This window comes from Cheilinus undulatus, linkage group 9 (genome assembly GCF_018320785.1).
Source record: "Cheilinus undulatus linkage group 9, ASM1832078v1, whole genome shotgun sequence".
Classification (NCBI taxonomy): domain Eukaryota; kingdom Metazoa; phylum Chordata; class Actinopteri; order Labriformes; family Labridae; genus Cheilinus; species Cheilinus undulatus.
In genome coordinates, this window is record NC_054873.1 from 158,464 (window position 1) to 168,109 (window position 9,646).

Below are 9,646 nucleotides of genomic sequence, written 5' to 3' on the forward strand. Positions count from 1 at the left end.
AATGAAATAAAAGGTCATAATAATGAAATAAGGTCATAATTATGAAATAAAAGGTCATAATAATGAAATAAAAGGTCATAATAATGAAATAAGGTCATAATTATGAAATAAAAAGTCATAATAATGAAATAAAAGGTCATAATAATGAAATAAAAGGTCATAATAATGAAATAAGGTCATAATAATGAAATAAAAGGTCATAATAATGAAATAAGGTCATAATAATGACATAAAAGGTCATAATAATGAAATAAGGTCATAATTATGAAATAAAAAGTCATAATAATGAAATAAAAGGTCATAATAATGAAATAACGTCATAATAATGAAATAAAAGGTCATAATAATGAAATAAAAGGTCATAATAATGAAATAAGGTCATAATAATGACATAAAAGGTCATAATAATGAAATAAAAAGTCATAATAATGACATAAAAGGTCATAATAATGACATAAAAAGTCATAATAATGACATAAAAGGTCATAATAATGAAATAAAAGGTCATTATAATGAAATAAAAGGTCATAATAATGACATAAAAAGTCATAATAATGAAATAAAAGGTCATAATTATGAAATAAAAAGTCATAATAATGAAATAAAAGGTCAAAATAATCAAATAAAAGGTCATAATAATGAAATAAAAGGTCATAATAATGAAATAAAAAGTCAATAATGAAATAAAAGGTCATAATTATGAAATAAAAAGTCATAATAATGAAATAAGGTCATAATAATGAAATAAGGTCATAATAATGAAATAAAAGGTCAAAATAATCAAATAAAAGGTCATAATAATGAAATAAAAAGTCATAATAATGAAATAAAAGGTTATAATAATGAAAAAAGGTCATAATAATGAAATAAAAGGTCATAATAATGAAATAAGGTCATAATATTGAAATAAGGTCATAATAATGAAATAAAAGGTCATAATAATGAAATAAAAGGTCATAATAATGACATAAAAGGTCATAATAATGAAATAAAAGGTCATAATAATGACATAAAAGGACATAATAATGACATAAAAGGTCATAATAATGACATAAAAGGTCATAATAATGACATAAAAGGTCATAATAATGAAATAAAGGGTCATAATAATGACATAAAAGGTCATAATAATGACATAAAAGGTCATAATAATGAAATAAAAAGTCATAATAATGAAATAAAAGGTCATAATAATGACATAAAAGGTCATAATAATGAAATAAAAAGTCATAATAATGAAATAAAAGGTCATTATAATGAAATAAAAGGTCATAATAATGAAATAAAAGGTCATTATAATGAAATAAAAGGTCATAATAATGACATAAAAAGTCATAATAATGAAATAAAAGGTCATAATTATGAAATAAAAAGTCATAATAATGAAATAAAAGGTCATAATAATGAAATAAGGTCATAATAATGAAATAAAAGGTCATAATAATGACATAAAAGGTCATAATAATGAAATAAAGGGTCATAATAATGAAATAAAAGGTCATAATAATGAAATAAAAGTCATTATAATGAAATAAAAGGTCATAATAATGACATAAAAAGTCATAATAATGAAATAAAAGGTCATAATTATGAAATAAAAAGTCATAATAATGAAATAAAAGGTCATAATAATGAAATAAGGTCATAATATTGAAATAAGGTCATAATAATGAAATAAAAGGTCATAATTATGAAATAAAAGGTCATAATAATGACATAAAAGGTCATAATAATGAAATAAAAGGTCATAATAATGAAATAAAAGGTCATAATAATGACATAAAAGGTCATAATAATGAAATAAAAGGTCATAATAATGAAATAAGGTCATAATAATGAAATAAAAGGTCATAATAATGAAATAAAAGGTCATAATAATGAAATAAAAAGTCATAATAATGAAATAAAAGGTCATTATAATGAAATAAAAGGTCATAATAATGAAATAAAAAGTCATAATAATGAAATAAAAGGTCATTATAATGAAATAAAAGGTCATAATAATGAAATAAAAGGTCATAATAATGAAATAACGTCATAATAATGAAATAAAAGGTCATAATAATGAAATAAAAGGTCATAATAATGAAATAAAAGGTCATAATAATGAAATAAGGTCATAATAATGAAATAAAAGGTCATAATAATGAAATAAAAAGTCATAATAATGAAATAAAATGACATTATAATGAAATAAAAGGTCATAATAATGAAATAAAAGGTCATAATAATGAAATAAAAGGTCATAATTATGACATAAAAGGTCATAATAATGAAATAAGGTCATAATTATGAAATAAAAAGTCATAATAATGACATAAAAAGTCATAATAATGAAATAAAAGGTCATAATAATGAAATAACGTCATAATAATGAAATAAAAGGTCATAATAATGAAATAAAAGGTCATAATAATGAAATAAAAGGTCATAATAATGAAATAAGGTCATAATAATGAAATAAAAGGTCATAATAATGAAATAAAAGGTCATAATAATGAAATAAGGTCATAATTATGAAATAAAAAGTCATAATAATGAAATAAAAGGTCATAATAATGAAATAAAAGGTCATAATAATGAAATAAGGTCATAATAATGAAATAAAAGGTCATAATAATGAAATAAGGTCATAATAATGACATAAAAGGTCATAATAATGAAATAAGGTCATAATTATGAAATAAAAAGTCATAATAATGAAATAAAAGGTCATAATAATGAAATAACGTCATAATAATGAAATAAAAGGTCATAATAATGAAATAAAAGGTCATAATAATGAAATAAGGTCATAATAATGACATAAAAGGTCATAATAATGAAATAAAAAGTCATAATAATGACATAAAAGGTCATAATAATGACATAAAAAGTCATAATAATGACATAAAAGGTCATAATAATGAAATAAAAGGTCATTATAATGAAATAAAAGGTCATAATAATGACATAAAAAGTCATAATAATGAAATAAAAGGTCATAATTATGAAATAAAAAGTCATAATAATGAAATAAAAGGTCAAAATAATCAAATAAAAGGTCATAATAATGAAATAAAAGGTCATAATAATGAAATAAAAAGTCAATAATGAAATAAAAGGTCATAATTATGAAATAAAAAGTCATAATAATGAAATAAGGTCATAATAATGAAATAAGGTCATAATAATGAAATAAAAGGTCATAATAATGAAATAACGTCATAATAATGAAATAAAAGGTCATAATAATGAAATAAAAGGTCATAATAATGAATAGTCATAATAATGAAATAAAAGGTCATAATAATGAAATAAAAGGTCATAATAATGAAATAAAAAGTCATAATAATGAAATAAAAGGTCATAATAATGAAATAACGTCATAATAATGAAATAAAAGGTCATAATAATGAAATAAAAGGTCATAATAATGAATAGTCATAATAATGAAATAAAAGGTCATAATAATGAAATAAGGTCATAATAATGACATAAAAGGTCATAATAATGAAATAAAAAGTCATAATAATGAAATAAAAGGTCATTATAATGAAATAAAAGGTCATAATAATGAAATAAAAAGTCATAATAATGAAATAAAAGGTCATAATTATGACATAAAAGGTCATAATAATGAAATAAAATGTCATAATTATGAAATAAAAGGTCATAATAATGACATAAAAAGGTCATAATAATGAAATAAAAGGTCATAATTAATGAAATAAAAGGTCATAATAATGAAATAAAAGGTCATAATAATGAAATAAAAGGTCATAATAATGAAATAAAAGGTCATAATAATGAAATAAAGGTCATAATAATGAAATAAAAGGTCATAATAATGAAATAAAAGTCATAATAATGAAATAAAGGTCATAATAATGAAATAAAGGTCATAATAATGACATAAAAGTCATAATAATGAAATAAAAGGTCATAATAATGAAATAAAAGTCATAATAATGAAATAAAAGGTCATAATAATGAAATAAAGGTCATAATAATGAAATAAAGTCATAATAATGAAATAAAAGTCATAATAATGAAATAAAAGGTCATAATAATGAAATAAAAGCTCATAATAATGACATAAAAGGTCATAATAATGAAATAAAAGGTCATAATAATGAAATAAAAAGTCATAATAATGAAATAAAAGGTCATTATAATGAAATAAAAGGTCATAATAATGAAATAAAAGGTCATAATAATGAAATAAAAAGGTCATAATAATGAAATAAAAGGTCATAATAATGAAATAAAAGGTCATAATAATGAAATAAAAAGTCATAATAATGAAATAAAGGTCATAATAATGAAATAAAAGGTCATAATAATGAAATAAAGGTCATAATAATGAAATAAAAGGTCATAATAATGAAATAAAAAGTCATAATAATGAAATAAAAGGTCATAATAATGAAATAAAAGTCATAATAATGAAATAAAAGGTCATAATAATGAAATAAAAGTCATAATAATGAAATAAAAGGTCATAATAATGAAATAAAAGGTCATAATAATGAAATAAAAAGGTCATAATAATGAAATAAAAGGTCATAATTATGAAATAAAAGGTCATAATAATGACATAAAAGGTCATAATAATGAAATAAAAGGTCATAATAATGAAATAAAAGGTCATAATAATGACATAAAAGGACATAATAATGACATAAAAGGTCATAATAATGACATAAAAGGTCATAATAATGAAATAAAGGGTCATAATAATGACATAAAAGGTCATAATAATGAAATAAAAGGTCATAATAATGACATAAAAGGTCATAATAATGACATAAAAAGTCATAATAATGACATAAAAGGTCATAATAATGAAATAAAAGGTCATAATAATGAAATAAGGTCATAATAATGAAATAAAAGGTCATAATAATGAAATAAAAAGTCATAATAATGAAATAAAAGGTCATAATAATGAAATAAAAAGTCATAATAATGAAATAAAAGGTCATAATTATGAAATAAAAAGTCATAATAATGAAATAAAAGGTCATAATAATGAAATAAAAAGTCATAATAATGAAATAAAAGGTCATAATAATGAAATAAAAGGTCATAATAATGAAATAAAAGGTCATAATAATGAAATAAAAGGTCATAATAATGAAATAAGGTCATAATAATGAAATAAAAGGTCATAATAATGAAATAAAAGGTCATAATAATGAAATAAAAGGTCATAATAATGAAATAAAAGGTCATAATAATGAAATAAAAAGTCATAATAATGAAATAAAAGGTCATAATAATGAAATAAGGTCATAATATTGAAATAAAAGTCATAATAATTAAATAAAATGTCATAATTATGAAATAAAAGGTGATAATAATTACATAAAAGGTCATAATAATGAAATAAAAGGTCATAATAATGAAATAAAAGGTCATAATAATGAAATAAAAGTCATTATAATGAAATAAAAGGTCATAATAATGACATAAAAAGTCATAATAATGAAATAAAAGGTCATAATAATGAAATAAGGTCATAATAATGAAATAAAAGGTCATAATAATGAAATAAAAAGTCATAATAATGAAATAAAAGGTCATAATTATGAAATAAAAAGTCATAATAATGAAATAAAAGGTCATAATAATGAAATAAAAGGTCATAATAATGAAATAAAAGGTCATAATAATGACATAAAAGGTCATAATAATGAAATAAAAGGTCATAATAATGAAATAAAAGGTCATAATAATGACATAAAAGGTCATAATAATGAAATAAAAGGTCATAATAATGAAATAAAGGGTCATAATAATGACATAAAAGGTCATAATAATGAAATAAAAGGTCATAATAATGAAATAAAAGGTCATAATAATGAAATAAAAGGTCATAATAATGAAATAAAAGGTCATAATAATGAAATAAAAGGTCATAATTATGAAATAAAAAGTCATAATAATGAAATAAAAGGTCATTATAATGAAATAAAAGGTCATAATAATGAAATAAAAAGTCATAATAATGAAATAAAAGGTCATAATTATGACATAAAAGGTCATAATAATGAAATAAAAAGTCATAATAATGACATAAAAGGTCATAATAATGAAATAAAAGGTCATAATAATGAAATAAAAGGTCATAATAATGACATAAAAGGTCATAATAATGAAATAAAAGGTCATAATAATGAAATAAAGGGTCATAATAATGACATAAAAGGTCATAATAATGACATAAAAGGTCATAATAATGAAATAAAAGGTCATAATAATGACATAAAAGGTCATAATAATGAAATAAAAGGTCATAATAATGAAATAAAAGGTCATAATAATGACATAAAAGGTCATAATAATGAAATAAAAAGTCATAATAATGAAATAAAAGGTCATTATAATGAAATAAAAGGTCATAATAATGAAATAAAAGGTCATAATAATGAAATAAAAGGTCATTATAATGAAATAAAAGGTCATAATAATGACATAAAAAGTCATAATAATGAAATAAAAGGTCATAATAATGAAATAAGGTCATAATAATGAAATAAAAGGTCATAATAATGACATAAAAGGTCATAATAATGAAATAAAGGGTCATAATAATGAAATAAAAGGTCATTATAATGAAATAAAAGGTCATAATAATGAAATAAAAGGTCATAATAATGAAATAAAAGGTCATTATAATGAAATAAAAGGTCATAATAATGAAATAAAAAGTCAATAATGAAATAAAAGGTCATAATTATGAAATAAAAAGTCATAATAATGAAATAAGGTCATAATAATGAAATAAGGTCATAATAATGAAATAAAAGGTCAAAATAATCAAATAAAAGGTCATAATAATGACATAAAAGGTCATAATAATGAAATAAAAGGTCATAATTATGAAATAAAAAGTCATAATAATGAAATAAAAGGTCATAATAATGAAATAAGGTCATAATAATGAAATAAAAGGTCATAATAATGAAATAAAAAGTCAATAATGAAATAAAAGGTCATAATTATGAAATAAAAAGTCATAATAATGAAATAAGGTCATAATAATGAAATAAGGTCATAATAATGAAATAAAAGGTCAAAATAATCAAATAAAAGGTCATAATAATGACATAAAAGGTCATAATAATGAAATAAAAGGTCATAATTATGAAATAAAAAGTCATAATAATGAAATAAAAGGTCATAATAATGAAATAAGGTCATAATATTGAAATAAGGTCATAATAATGAAATAAAAGGTCATAATTATGAAATAAGGTCATAATAATGAAATAAAAGGTCATAATAATGACCTTTTATGTTATAATAATGACATAAAAAGTCATATAATGAAATAAAAGTGCACAATAATGAAATAAGGTCATAATAATGAAATAAAAGGTCATAATAATGACATAAAAGGTCATAATAATGAAATAAAAGGTCATAATAATGACATAAAAGGTCATAATAATGAAATAAAAGGTCATAATAATGACATAAAAGGTCATAATAATGAAATAAAAGGTCATAATAATGAAATAAAAGGTCATAATAATGACATAAAAGGTCATAATAATGACATAAAAGGTCATAATAATGACATAAAAGGTCATAATAATGAAATAAAAAGTCATAATAATGAAATAAAAGGTCATTATAATGAAATAAAAGGTCAAAATAATGAAATAAAAGGTCATGATAATGACAAAATATAATTATGAAATAAGTCATAATTGAATAAATGACTTTTTATCTCATAATTTGGACTTTGTATCTTTTAATTATGATTTTTTATCTTATAAATTTTAATTTTAATTTTATAATTTTGACTTTGGATTTCTCTTTTTGTTATTTCCTTACTTCCACATTTTTCCTGTCTGTGGTGGTTTTTGGTCTGTGGTGGTTTTTGGTCTTTGGTGGGTTAGGGTCTGTGGTGGGTTTTGGTCTGTGGTGGTTTTTGGTCTGTGGTGGGTTTTTGGTCTGTGGTGGTTTTGGTCTGTGGTGGGTTTTGGTCTGTGGTGGGTTAGGGTCTGTGGTGGGTTTTGGTCTGTGGTGGTTTTTGGTCTGTGGTGGGTTAGGGTCTGTGGTGGGTTTTGGTCTGTGGTGGGTTAGGGTCTGTGGTGGGTTTTGGTCTGTGGTGGGTTAGGGTCTGTGGTGGGTTTTGGTCTGTGGTGGGTTAGGGTCTGTGGTGGGTTTTGGTCTGTGGTGGGTTAGGGTCTGTGGTGGTTTTTGGTCTGTGGTGGTCTTGGTCTGTGGTGGTCTTGGTCTGTGGTGGTTTTGGTCTGTGGTGGTTTTTGGTCTTTGGTGGGTTAGGGTCTGTGGTGGGTTTTGGTCTGTGGTGGTTTTTGGTCTGTGGTGGGTTTTTGGTCTGTGGTGGTTTTGGTCTGCGGTGGGTTTTGGTCTGTGGTGGGTTAGGGTCTGTGGTGGGTTTTGGTCTGTGGTGGTTTTTGGTCTGTGGTGGGTTAGGGTCTGTGGTGGGTTTTGGTCTGTGGTGGGTTAGGGTCTGTGGTGGGTTTTGGTCTGTGGTGGGTTAGGGTCTGTGGTGGGTTTTGGTCTGTGGTGGGTTAGGGTCTGTGGTGGGTTAGGGTCTGTGGTGGGTTAGGGTCTGTGGTGGTTTTTGGTCTGTGGTGGTCTTGGTCTGTGGTGGTCTTGGTCTGTGGTGGTTTTGGTCAGTGGTGGGTTTTGGTCTGTGGTGGGTTAGGGTCTGTGGTGGGTTTTGGTCTGTGTTGGGTTAGGGTCTCTGGTGGGTTTTGGTCTGTGGTGGGTTTTGGTCTGTGGTGGGTTTTTGGTCTGTGGTGGTTTTGGTCTGTGGTGGGTTAGGGTCTGTGGTGGGTTTTGGTCTGTGGTGGTTTTTGGTCTGTGGTGGGTTTTGGTCTGTGGTGGGTTAGGGTCTGTGGTGGGTTTTGGTCTGTGGTGGGTTAGGGTCTGTGGTGGGTTAGGGTCTGTGGTGGGTTTTGGTCTGTGGTGGTTTTTGGTCTGTGGTGGGTTTTTGGTCTGTGGTGGTTTTGGTCTGTGGTGGGTTAGGGTCTGTGGTGGGTTTTGGTCTTTGGTGGGTTAGGGTCTGTGGTGGGTTTTGGTCTGTGGTGGGTTAGGGTCTGTGGTGGGTTTTGGTCTGTGGTGGGTTAGGGTCTGTGGTGGGTTAGGGTCTGTGGTGGGTTTTGGTCTGTGGTGGGTTAGGGTCTGTGGTGGTTTTGGTCTGTGGTGGGTTTTGGTCTGTGGTGGGTTTTGGTCTGTGGTGGGTTTTGGTCTGTGGTGGTTTTGGTCTGTGGTGGGTTTTGGTCTGTGGTGGTTTTGGTCTGTGGTGGTCTCAGGCGTATAGGGTTAGGGACGTATTCAGACGCATTTATTGTTACTGTTTTCAGATTTCTTTTTGTTATCGTTTGGGGGTTCACGATCACGCCGGTGTGATGTCATCATGTGCTTCTTGTCACATGACAGCATGAAAACAACGCCACACTTCAATCTCAATCAGAGTTTGGTCAGGGCCTCACTGTGGCCAGGGGCGGGCCTAGGTTTACTATGGCTGATCTGATTGGAGGAGGACTGGCTACAGAGTTTACTTGATTAAAGATTCAAAGAAGAAGAAGAAAGGTGAGCTTTTGTCAGAAAGGTCAGTATAAATAAAACCAGATTTCCACACACAGATATAAAACTGTTTATATTTTATTATTTATTCAAA